General features: G+C 34.5%; 1 protein-coding gene across 1 annotated transcript in view; it reads left to right on the top strand.

The window, feature by feature from the left end:
* Positions 1–13426, top strand: part of SPATA17 (spermatogenesis associated 17) — an 87431-nt gene that overhangs the window by 19786 nt on the left and 54219 nt on the right. The gene's annotated exons all lie outside the window — the stretch shown is intronic.

Raw genomic sequence — 13426 nt, 5'->3', positions numbered from 1 at the left:
CTCAGAACTTGTAAGTTATTATGCCTTAAATAGGGTTTGTTGAACTAGATTATTTTTCCTTAGTATACACAAGCTAACCAAAATTTTCTTTTTATAATTTGTTTTGAATATGGATTATTGACAATGAATGCAAGGGCAAATCTGGATTTAAGTTTCATGAGCCATACTATGAATATTAATTGGGAAAGATACTGGTGTGGATACAATAAAGCAGATCCTTTTCATAGTTACAGAAGAGAACCAATAGCTTGTCAGGTTTCTGTCTAGAACTTTTCTTACTCTATGTTCTCACTCTATTTCTCCTATACATCTGTTGTCTTTCCCTGTACTTAAGCTGAAACCTCTCTAAAATAGCGGTAATTATTTCCCTCTAGTGGATTTGATATCCTGATCCATGACCATTACTCAGATAACAGTGGAAACAAACAGATGAAATGCTGGGTGACCAAGATCATTACTCTCTCAGTGTAAATGAAAGCTATTGGACAAAATCCATGCAGGGTTTGCCATTCAGAACATCTCAGACAAATCTTTGCTTTCTCAAGCACAGAAATATAAGGGAGTCTCGTAAACCAGTATTTCTAGAAATCTTGTCTAAATCACATGGCAAAGACTGCTACATAGAGCAGCATATGCAAGTTATACATGAAAAAAAAACAGGATTATCCAGCTTCTTTTATGCTGGTTAATAAGTATATTATTCTTCCACAGTACAGCTGGTACTATATCCTCTTTTTCATAACATTATTTCTTGTGCATTACATTGTTACCTATAATGAACCATACTGATAGTCATCTATCTCTGATCTCTCATTATTATTCATTTAAGTGTATTCTGTGCAGAAAGTTAGGTCACAACTCAGCAAAGCCAGACTTAAACATTCTGTTATAGCTTCAATGGTGTCTTGATCTGAAATCCTTGAAATATTCTCTCTTCTTGAAAAGGTAGAATCCTAGGAAGACTAGACTAAATCTTGGAAAATAAGTGAAGCCATAATTTCTCTGGTTTAAAATCCGTATCACTGGATGAACTGCAAAATCAGAACTTGCTTCTCTGTCCATAATTGTTCTATCACTCTTCATTCCTTGCCTGAACCTAGACCATGTCTCATAACTTGTTACTTAGATGGACCTTTGATGTGTGCCAACAAAACAAGATAGCAAGTGGTATTCCTCCTTCACTGTGAGCATGGATTGGTTGGAGCTTTGTATTTTAGTTCTCCACACCCACTATAGATCTCTTCTGGGTATACCTTACTTTGGAAGACTACAAAAATATTTGGTTTTTAGTAATTTGACATGTTGATCAAATTCTCTAGTATTTAGTTTAGGTTAAAAACTATTGAAAACCATAAAGCTTACGTACTGCATAGATATTTGAATCAAGAAATACTTTTGTGCTCTTTAACAGGTAAGATGAGCAGTACGACTTCAGGTACATCAAAATATGTCAAAGTTGGTCTGTGTGAGCTCTTATCTGGCAACTGATATATTGATATTTTGCTAATTTCAGTCCTGTATTCCAGAGTTCACAGAAATACATGTCTTTCAGGTAAAAAAATCCATCTTTTCAGTTTAAAAAAGTTAAAAATTAATTGTTGAGCTAATTTGGACAAATGGATCTTATTATTGTTTCAATTTTTAAAATGCATGAGTTGCCAAGTGCAATCAAGAATCACTGCAGTAATCCCTTTACTGGGGTACATTTGAAAACTAATATGTATATCACCTTCAACATTCTTCTTATGAAATCTAACAGATGTTTAGTGAGGATTAGGTGTAGGCCCTCAGCCAAACAGATTTTTCCTGTCATTGGGCTAAGTTGCTGCCAACTACTTTGGCTCCAAGGTGGCCCACTGTGTTTCTTATGTGGAATATTGAGCCAGGTGAAAGAAAGATTCTCCTCATATTTTCATTAGCCATCACATTGGCTCTGGACAAGTATAACCTCACTGTTCATAAACATTTTTGCATATAAAAATTATTACAACTGTGCATTGTAAAAAACATGAGGAATTGTCAGAAATAGAAGGAATGCATTTATGAAATGGCTGGGTTTTATTACAACATCAACATTATGGAAATTTACTTGTTGATGGACAGAGAGATTGATACACTTGTGCACTCAGATTAGACTGCCTTTGAGGTTTTCACATCTCTAGAACTCCATAAAGCAGCATAACATGGAACATAACATAATGCACATGAATACATGAAACTGGCCCTGCCTCTCGCACAAAGAAAGCATAAGATATTTTTAATTTCAAAAATTTGTTTACAATTTGTTCTTTCTAGAATTATAATGTAATTTTGAGTTGAACTACACTGTACAGTTCTCTGTCTTATCTATTCTAGAGTAACACTGGCAGAATTTTTATTTGTCAACACTTATCTAAAATCATATTGCAAGTCCTTCCATCTTTTGGACTCCAGAGCCAGGATTTGTACCTATTTTTCTCCTTTTTCATTAAGGAGGAGCCTATATCAAATCATCCCTCACTCATTTCTAGGAGAAACTTCAGAGGAAGTTCTCATGAAACTATGGACATTCTGTTAAGTTTCTTGTAAGAATACGAGTTACTGACCAAAGTTTATTTTCTTCTCATTCCTTCTTTACGCTATTTTTTTTTAAATAAAGGACACTTGTTGTACTAAGTGGTTTTCTCAACCAGTAGCCACATCTTTACCATTCAGCTTTAATACAAACTGTCCTTATTTAATAGCTGCCCTCATTTAGTAGCCAGACCTTTATCATTTGTCTTTAGTGTGAAAACCCCAGGAGAAAGTAAACTTAATAGAAGCTGCCCCAGTTTAAAGCCATAGAGGGATGTAATTAAGTTTAACAGAAATTGGTTTAACAGAAATTGACCTAAAATATAATTAAATAATAATAGTCATATTATGTGTGAGTTTCCACTCACTTAACAGACTGGTTATGGCTCTGTTAGACTTAACAGACTTAAGGCACTGCCTTTGTACAAACTGAAGATTACTCTCAGCTTTAGCTCCCAGATTGGCTAAATTCCTGCAGCATTCCTATTACTTCCCACTGCTACAGAACCACTAGGTCTGATGGGTGCTGTGTCCCCAGTAAAGTTTCTAGGAGTTATGTTGAGAGGTGCTTGAAAGAATCCCTTCAGAGATGAAAAAGAGCAAATTTGAACCCTAAACTCTGTCTACACAAGGCTCAGACTTTTAACACTTGTACAGTTTAGCTTCAGTGTAGTGATGAAATGGGTTCATTAGTCCTGAGTTCTCTTTTGCCTAAAAGATATAGGAAGTTCTTAATGAAGCAAGTAAGAACCTTGCTCTTAAATATTTATTTGACTATATTTTGTTATTTAGATTTTAGTAATAAATCCTCATCTGTAGCATCCATTTTTATTTAAGTACCAATATATACTGTATTCCATCTCAATATAGATTAGTTGGATGGTTTAATTTATACATATATGCATGAGAGTAAATTTCATTACTTCTCAGGGCAGTTAGTGTATTTAATTTTAAGGGAAAATTCTTTCTTTTGAAACATTCTTAAAGCTGCATTTACCATCTCCAAGAGCTGGCTAAATGGTTACAAGGGGAAATACGCCAGAAGCAATTAGCATAGGCTATAACTCCATATGATGCATTAGAATTTTGTTTTATGTGAAACAGTTTCTAGTCCATGATAAGCAAATGGACATCAGTTCACATAAATTAGCATGCTGGTGCCATTACACCTGAAGAATTTATGGATGATGTCAGTCGCCCAACTGTGTGATTAACTTGCAGTTCTTTGCCTGAGGTTATCTACACACTGGCCTTTAAAAACTATAGTACAGGAACTTTGCTACATGTCAGGTGTGCAAGTAGAGATAAGATTTTGGGATGTATTGGTCCATTTACTGATGAATGGCACCACTTAAATTTTTTCCCTAGGCACAGAACTGAGTAAAGAAAGCAGTATCACAAAACTAACAAAGCAATGGCGAAGTACTGGCATTGAGGTTCTTATGTAATCAAGGCAGTTAGTTCAGCTTTTTTGGCTACTGAATAAACACTGACTTAAAGGTAGCAAACTAAGGCCTGAGTCTACCTTTAATAAGCATCATAGTTTACGTAAACATTGTTGAGTTTATAAATCAGGAATTTCACACACTGGCAGGATCAACACCAAATTATTCTTTCCATTGTTGGCATTAGTAGTGAGTGGCCCTGCAGAGTATGGCTTTGATCCAAGTTTGACTAGCTGTTCTATCAGCAGATTTAATTTCACAGTCATCATTAAAACCTCCAGGTCTTCAAGACACGTCAGGAAATAGAGAACACAAAGCGATAAAAATCACTTCTTTGGCAATATGTGCATTCACGAATCATTTGTGCAGCTTGATTTTTTATAACCCTAATGAAGAGTGAAATGAAAGAGTACTTACATGTTGCTGGTGATCTAATCCAATGTTTAGCTATTCTGTAAATATGCCTGAGAAGGCAGTATGGGAAAAAGTAAGATTGTCTATCTTATTCTAGATTACAGTACCATTTCTGGAGTGTGTTTTCTAACATGGCAAGTACTTGGCTTCTTAAAAGTTTTGAGGTGTACCTATTTCCATGGAGTGGGCTTGAAATAAATTGTTCTTTGTCACAGTAATATCAGGAGAAATCTCTCAGCCTCCACCTGTTAATTCCTTTTTGATAATGTTAAGTCCAGGTGCTGACCATTTTCTCAAGTGTCAAAGTGTTTTGAAGAATGTATATATTGTCTTATAATTCAATTAAAGTGTTCCTCATCATTGACTGCAGAAGCAATTGATTCTGTAGTCTATTTTCAGTTAGTGCCAAAGCCTTTCAGACAGCTCCTTAGAATTCTTGTAACAATAAAGCCCTCATTTTTGTAATGTTGTCTCTCACCTGATGTTTAATTTACTATGTTGTCTTCAACCCATCTTTTTTTACTTGTCTTCAAAGATATGGAGAGGAAACTTTTTAACTTACTTACCTGTAATTTGAATTTTCTGGATGTAAACTTACCCTGTCAGCTTTCTCTGTGAGTCTCAGAAAGAGAGACAAGTGCCAAGTATACTTTCTCATATTTAAATAATAATTTGGTACCATGGATTGGTAGGTCACATAATTTAAAACACCTATGCCTTTTCCAGAGGATTTTAGGCAGAACTGCTAGATTTCTAGGAATCTTAAAACTGCACTTTATTGAGGATCCTGGAGTACTTCTGTAGCCAAAAACCTGTTGCTGTTAGGATAGGTAAGATATAAAAAAATGAGCTTTTGGAGTTGGTAATTAAATTGAAATGAAGTGTCTAAAGTTATAGAGCAGTCAATGGCCTGTTTTAACTCCATGGGAAAGCACTTCTTGAGTACTGAGAGGTTAAGGTATGAACCATTATGTTTACACAGGAAGCTGAATTTCCAACACAGATTCAGCTCACATCCCTCATGAGATTTATTCTGTCCATGTCTTTTTTGAGCAAGGAGTGGAAGCAGCCTTTACCATGTTTTTAGCTAGTTCTGTGTAAATAGTTGAAATTTTGCAGTAAACATGAATACTGTAAGTAACGTAAGTAGCTGCTTAGACTGAAGTCTTCAATGACGTGAGGCAGAATTTTCTCTGTATTTTTATATAGCCCTAAATACACCATTAGGATCAACAGATTAAACATGAAACTTTGTTTCATTGCTATCCAAAGAAATTTTGGTTTTGAATCTGAATATGTAGAAAGAAATCTGAGATCACTGTGTGCACTCATCGGACCAAATAGTCTGTGGTGTAGATGATTAGTTTTGATAAATAAAACAGGTGTGACAACACAGTATTGAAGGATAGATATTGAAGTTCTGTACCTGTGAGCTTTGAAGGTGCTGTAGATATTTTATTTTGTAAGAGGTCTGTTAGAATTACTGACAGCTCATAAAAAATTTTCTGTGGAGAAAGACTGACTAATCATGGCCTTTTAAACTGTCTCACAGAGACAGACTTCACAGTCTTCTGTTTTGTCTGAAGAAGAATCTTCACTGTAAAATAAGTAGAAAAGGGGAAGAGGTACAGTTTCATTAAGCTCTAACATATCATTGACTGTCAGGTAGGTCTTGTTATGCTGTCCATCCTCATTTAACTATCCCACAAGATCTCTTAATGAAGTTAAGCCCCAAGTTCACTCCAGTAATTCTGTGGCAAGAGTTTGTGCAATGTAACAATTCATCACTTGTCAGGAAGGCACTTTTAGTTTATACATTTAATAAGGGCATCCTCTAGCTTGGTTAATTAGAAATGAACAGTTTGCATATTTACTAAATGCGGAGTGTCATTGCCACCACGGCCTATTGCCTACATGAATTATTTCTCTATCTGCAATAAACAGCTGGGTAATTATTACTGCCATAATCAGATAAATTCCCTCTGTAAGGCTTTTCTTACATGGCAATTCTTTGAACTCATCCAAAGCTGAACAAAATTTATGAACTCCAGCAGCTAGACCACTTTTTCATAGTGTAGTGTCCCTGTTCCCTGTTTCAAGGACATGTAGACTATCATAAATATTGTGTAAATTAGGAGGATAAATATGATTACCTAAAGATTACATATTAATAAACTTGATTTTCAAAATATAATTTTCAGGTTGTAACTGATTACGTTATAGCAGTTCTGGTTTATCTAATTGTAGCGACATGACAGGCCATCTATATACAGGCTATACGAGGTTATCAGGCAAGGGCTCTACCACTTGAAGACTAAAGACTCCTGAAGAAGTATATAAATATTTTTCATGTGCCATAGTCACTTCAGCTATTTAGGTCATTAGAAGTATGACAGATATTATGTGCCATGAGCTCAACTCACTTAAGCATTTCTATTGTTATTAAAATAAGGTGATGGTTCTTTTTGTTGTGCTATTTTCAGTTTAATAATGAAGCATAAAATTTAAATGTATTAATTTAGGTGTTACATAAGAAAATTGGATATTTAATTTATTTGTAGAAGCACTTTATATACAATTATATAACTAAGTTTGCTCTATGCTATCCAAGTATTCCAGCTCATATGTGAGTTTATCTGTAGGTACATCACTGAGTACTTAATTTATACATGTGTATTTTCCAGAGCATGCTATAATGTAGCTTATTTTTGAGGTCTCCAAAGAAACAAAGACCAAACCAAACCAAAACAAAAAAACCCCACCAAAAACCAAAAAAACCAAAACCAAAATCAAAATCAAAAGACAGGAATGTTTTTTCCTTAGTTGGCACACAACAGCCTATTTGATCTAACATCATTATTTTGGTTTTTAATCATAATGTAAAATCCTGTGTCTGAGTGCTGCTCGAAAGTTGCCAGTTACTGTTCCCATACTTCATGACTCTTTATCAAATAAGTAGCATTACTCACAATTCAGCAAAATGCTCAGAGATATCAGAATGTTAAGGAAGGCCAAACAAAATAGTGTTCTTTGGCACTGCTGTACCCAGTGAAAGGCTTTTGAGATTAGACTCACTTTATCATTTCCCATTTATGTCAGAGAGATAGAAACTACAGCAATGAAGACCTTTAAAATGAGCCACATCTCAGTGGTTTTTGTTATTGGAAGTGTGGTGACTATGCACTGCTTTTTTCCAAGTTCATGGTTTAGTTTTTGTCTGAGGATGTGAAGGCTTATTGATCTTTCTTTGGCATTTCAGGTTTGTTTTTTTTTTCCAGTGGAAAATTACAGTCCTTTGCTTTATATTGGTGTATCCTATAATGTCCCATGAGATATTATAGAATTGCATGAGATAAAAAGCAGTATCTTCTGAGCACATTTTTGTTTTGTTTTAAAAGAAAAAGTGTCCAAAATGGGGAAAAAAGGGGATTAAAAAATTGTCTTAGTTGTTTTTTGATTCTCGAAATCATTATAGACTTTTCTGTTATCTAAGGAGAGTTAACTCTCTGAAGTGGTCACTCAGAGAAGAAAACAGAAAGACTATTTGTATTCTATTTTTACAGTCTACAGTAAAAATTTTTACAGTACAGTAGCGAGTAATTACAAAAAAGTGGGTTTTTTTCCTAGTAATAATGAAAACAATATTATTTGGAATCAGATGATCTTGTCTGACTTCAGGTCTACCACCAATATGATGTCTTTCAATATCCAATTTATAGCAGTATCTATAAAAAGTCCATTAAGCTTTGACTGAACAATCTACTCTTGATTTAGTAACATCAAAATATATCAAAATTTAGTAAGTACCCTTTTAATTCTAATCTAGGAGTTAATTACCCTTGGTGTTCAATGTATATCCCATAGTTCCCCACTGAAACAGTTTCATTTTATCTTTGAACCATTACTTCTTGTTATATTCAGCTCTACTAGACTGAAAAGTGTGCTAGACATAAACAACGGAGATCATTGAAAGCTGTTGTCTCTGCTTAAAATAATTTTTATTACCATTTTGCACAGACCTTCAAGTGTCTTTTAAAATACTAAGCATCAGAACTCAGTTATGATGACTAGGAAATTAAAAAAAAAATTTTGCTTCTGTCAGTTTATGCATTCATTTGTATGAATGCTTTCTATCACGTGAAAGAGCTTCTTCATATCTATGACTCCTGATTGAAATACCTCCTTTAAAAGCCATAATTCTTCACATGGTTAGCATGACTTTCCTTAAACTGTGAGAAAATTTTACTTATTATTATACCCCTTTCAAATTCCTTAGACTCTTCACCTTGTAGGGATAATTGCAGGAGTCCATTAACTGGTTTATCCTTGACTCTGAAGCTAAATCCCAATGCTTTACCTTGAACTTCACAATTCCTGCTACCTTCAAACCAAATCAAGAAACAAAGGATTTCAAGAAAGCAGAATTTTCCACCTCTTTTCTCCAAGTAGGCTATTCTATTTTTGTCCAATTAATGAACTGTTTGCTAACAAAGTGATTTGTTCTTTCAGCTTGCATGGCACCCAAAGCATGCAGCACTCATTTGCCTGCTTGTACTTGGTGGGGAGGCTTCACGAGCATCTACAGCATGGTGTTTGGCCCCTCAGGAAAGATTTAGTACTCTCACCAGAAGTTTATGTGCTTGAGTCTAGACTACAGAATATTCGGATGTACTCTTTAGACATGTATAATTGGAAGTTGAAATCTAAAATTAAGTATAATCTCATTTTATTAGGTAGAATCAAAATTTCAGAGAACAGACTTCAATTCTGAGTGTAATTTCTTGCATGGCATACTAAAAATGCCTGATTTTTTTTTTTTTCTGGTGTTGATTAATTTGAAGTTTTCAAGACAGTAAGAGATAAGATTTCCTAACACCTCTGCAAATTGGGATCTAGTTGATATTTTCAGTTTGGCAATGAGCCGTTGCTGTGAAATCACATACTAACAAGTAGTACTGCTGTATTAAAAAAAATGTGTCATATCTCTCCCAAAATGATTACAATTGCTATGTAATAAAACTATTAATTTACTGTGTCTTTCATAATGTTTTATGCTTCAGTAAAAATGACATCATAGATGCTTAAGTGGTAACACCATTCCATGAATATGAAATGGAGAAAACCATGAGGTACCACAAAAATCACTATGAAGTTGCGAGTCTTGGCATTGCTCTCTGCCATATGTAATAGGTCATTACATAAAAGCTCTCCATGTCTCGCTGTTGTAAAACCTTTTTAATATAGACAAAGTGTACCATTTTATTTATCAATGTATGGAGACTTCTATGTGAAAGTAAGTGAGGGATGTGAGTTAGTGAGTAAACCTCAGTCAAATTGTTTCATAATACTCTGAGAAGGAAAATCAACTTAGCTGATGACCTTTAGAAGCTATAACGTCATGTTTGCTTTCTAAATCACATAATGTTGAATATTGTAAATGTTGCCAAGTACCATATATTAAAGTAAAAGAAGTACAGATATGTCTACATTGTACTGCACTGCAGCAGAGAGATAACAGCTAGCTTAAATGAGTTCATTCCAGTACTGGGAACAGCTTAACTGTAGCAAAACATAGCAGTGAGCTTTCCTCTAGTTATTACTGTGCAGATGGTAGCATATATAGTCTTCTGGGAATTGCAGTGCCAAAAGATAACAGATACTTTCACATGACATTGACTAGAAAACTTCCAATGGTATTTGGCTGTGGTTAGACATCCTCTTTTATATGTTGCAGGAAAAATTGGGAGCATGACTGCTCTCTTAGCAGCTTAGCACTGACACTGTGCTAGAAATGACCACTGCTGCTAAACTGCTGTCAGAATAAATTGTGTTGGGGCTTTGTTATCCATTCTGGGCCAGATCGGCTTTGTTACCCTCAAATACTAATTTCACTGTTTAAGCTAATCACCAAATACTAATTTCACTATTAAAACTAATCAATCAGGCTGATTTTTCATGAAGAGGTCAATAGCAAACAGACATTGAGTGAAAACATTTTTCCTGTTAGGTTTTTCAGTACAGACCTGGGCATAAATAAAGTTGAACCAGTATACTCGGATCTGGTTTATCTGCCAACAGAGGCTTTGGTGATTAGTTACTCTTATGCCACATCCATAATAGGTGGGGTTTGCAGTTTAATTAAATCAAAATAATTAAGCTGAAAAAGCATTGTTTAGATTGGACCTTTTACAAAAATTTTTTTAACTTCACAGCATTTTCTGCTGCCAATGAGGATAAAATAAATTTGCCTTAAGGATATATATACACAAGGGAAAAGCATTTAAACCTAGAAGTTTACACATTTTGAGGAAATAGAATAATCTCAAGAGACTACATATGAAACAATTTAGGTTTTTAGTATATGTGAGGAAAAAACTCTGTAGTTATTGAAACCTTAATTAGAATATTCTGCATAGTGGGTTAGGAAAATAGTCTGGTTTTAGTTCTAAGCTGCCTGTGCAATCAGTAGCTTGAAAGGCTGTTGCACTCACTTGAGTAACTGTGCAGCAGTGGAAATTGGAGGGATAAGAAGGATGCATCCGTCTGTTCTTCCCTATCTCCTGGTACATGCTGTGCCCTGATCTCCTGATCTGCACAAGGTATTCATTCACTCTGTGCCCTTCACCACCACGTTCATCACATTTCCAACATCGTATATTGATCACTGTGGACCTTGACAGTGGAACTGCTGTGTCACTTAATTCCATTGGCACTGTACACTATGTGACTAGGGGAGATGGACAGATGATGTGCTAGTATGCACTAATTATAATGGCATTTTAAGGTGTTATGAATTTCTTTCTGTAAAATAAATACTAATAGGAGATACAGGGTGTTTTCATACATCTACACATTGGCTTTATTTATTTTAATTTTTTCATATTAAGGAGTCTTATTTCCTGTTCACTGCACTGCAGGGACATCCACTGCAGAGCAATAATATTCATCCAGATCTTGAAAAGAGTGTCAGGAATAATTTGTTGAATGAATTCATGTAAACATTCAGATTTAAAATTAGTAAGAATTTTGGACATCTATTTGTGGTAGATCTCATAGGCAGCAAGATCCTTGTACCACTAATAATTGACTGCTGCTTTGAGCATCTATCAAACTGCAACTTGAGATCAAATATTTTGGTCAAGGAATTCTGTCAGGATACACACAGGACTATATGTCATGGTAGAGAGGAAAAGAGAGTTACCTGTTTTGCTTGCTAAATCTGAAGGGGTTCATTTAAAACATGAGAAAAATGTTGAGGATGAGCAAGCTGACTGATGGTATATAGCTAACCTATGTATGTAGTATGTGTATTATGTTAAAATTTTGCCTTCAAGGTACAGGGTTCTCTAAACTATTTTTACATCCTAGGCAGTTCTATAAGTATATTTCATTGTTTTCCTAAATTTAATCGATTAAGTCAAACAATATTATCATGGCAGGTTATATTCCATTCTCACCTACACCAATATGACATTAAATCCAGTGTCATGCAGTGGTATACTAAAAATTATTGTCTCACTAATTTTATTTTACCTTCCATATTCTGTATTTGAGCAGGGAGAATGATATATAGTCAGGAAGATTAAATACATTTAGGTTATCTCCTCGTATGCTAAGGTTGCCTACTGCTTCTGTTGCAGGAATTTTATGATTTGGTGTCTGAACTATTTAAAATCACAATAACTTAATACTTTTTCTGGATACTCTAGGCAACTATACTGATTATTGGTTTTTATGGGATGCCCTTTCCTTTAGTTAATATAATAATTTTGTAATATTATTTGGCCAAAGGACTACAGAATGCCAATGGAAATGCAAACAGAATGCAATAGTTTGATAAATTTAATAAATATAGGTGGGTGTGAATTTGTAAACTGATGAAGTTCCATGCAGAATTATTAAAATCTGTATATTACTGAAACCATCACTTGAAGACCTTTCCAAAAGTGCCAGGAACAATATTATATGTGTATTCTTAACCTTTATGCAGACAGCAGGAGCACTGTCAACTGAATTTGCATCTCATAGCAGGAACCAACACCATTGCCTACTGCATAATGAAGAATCAGAATAACAATAAGTTACCTTGTCAGATGAATTTTTTTTATTTTCGAACTATATAGAGCAAGTAATTTTATCATTAACAATTCAGTAGGTACTTAACAGATTTGTTACATAAGATCATTTTTAATTGTGGGTTTTGAGCACATCTGTTGATAATCCTATCCCTATTTTCAAAAGCATGAAACATTCCCTATGACAGGACAACACACTTTGTGTTAGCCACTATATTCATGGTTTTGGTAAAAAAATGCATCCTCAACTTGCTGTAGTAAACATTGATATTCTTTTGATTTCTTTAATAAGTTTCAGACCATGATAAAAAAACATTACATTTGTTAAACTATCCACATAATTCTCCTACAAAGCTATTCCATAAAAATATGTGTGGAAGAAAGTCTGATTGGACCAAACTTAAATGGAAAGCCAGGTTTGTAAGAAGATGCAATAGATGCTGTTAATATATTGAGATAGGTTTTACGATAAAGAAAAGATTATGTGCTAAAATAATTACCCAATTTTTGAGTTTTTTAATAAGCAGTACTTTTTCAGTACTGCTGGAAAAGTATGCAACTATGAACTATGCAACAGATCGATTGCTTGCAAAAATAGAACAAGATTATCAAATACCCTAAAACATGTTTTGCAGTTACACAACTCTTTTTCTGGTGCAAAATTTATTGAAGCTTTAAAAAAGCAGGTCAAACAATTTGCCTTCTCCCTCACTGTGAACCAGGAAAGGTTCATCCTGGTGCAAAATTGGTCCAGAAGCCACAGAGTGTCATGCATCACAGCTAGTATTCATAATGTCCCAGAGATGATACCCATACATCTCAAGAAAAGATTGCTCAATGAACACATCATATTTGCAAACAAAGAGAAGACTGGCAGGAAATGTACTGATTTAATCCAAAAATCATTTAATTTCCACTGATTTCCTATTGACTTTAATA

The sequence above is a fragment of the Molothrus ater genome, chromosome 3 (genome assembly GCF_012460135.2).
Source record: "Molothrus ater isolate BHLD 08-10-18 breed brown headed cowbird chromosome 3, BPBGC_Mater_1.1, whole genome shotgun sequence".
NCBI classification, from domain to species: domain Eukaryota; kingdom Metazoa; phylum Chordata; class Aves; order Passeriformes; family Icteridae; genus Molothrus; species Molothrus ater.
Note: the sequence above shows the minus strand (reverse complement) of the source record. Positions and strands in the feature narration are given on the sequence as shown.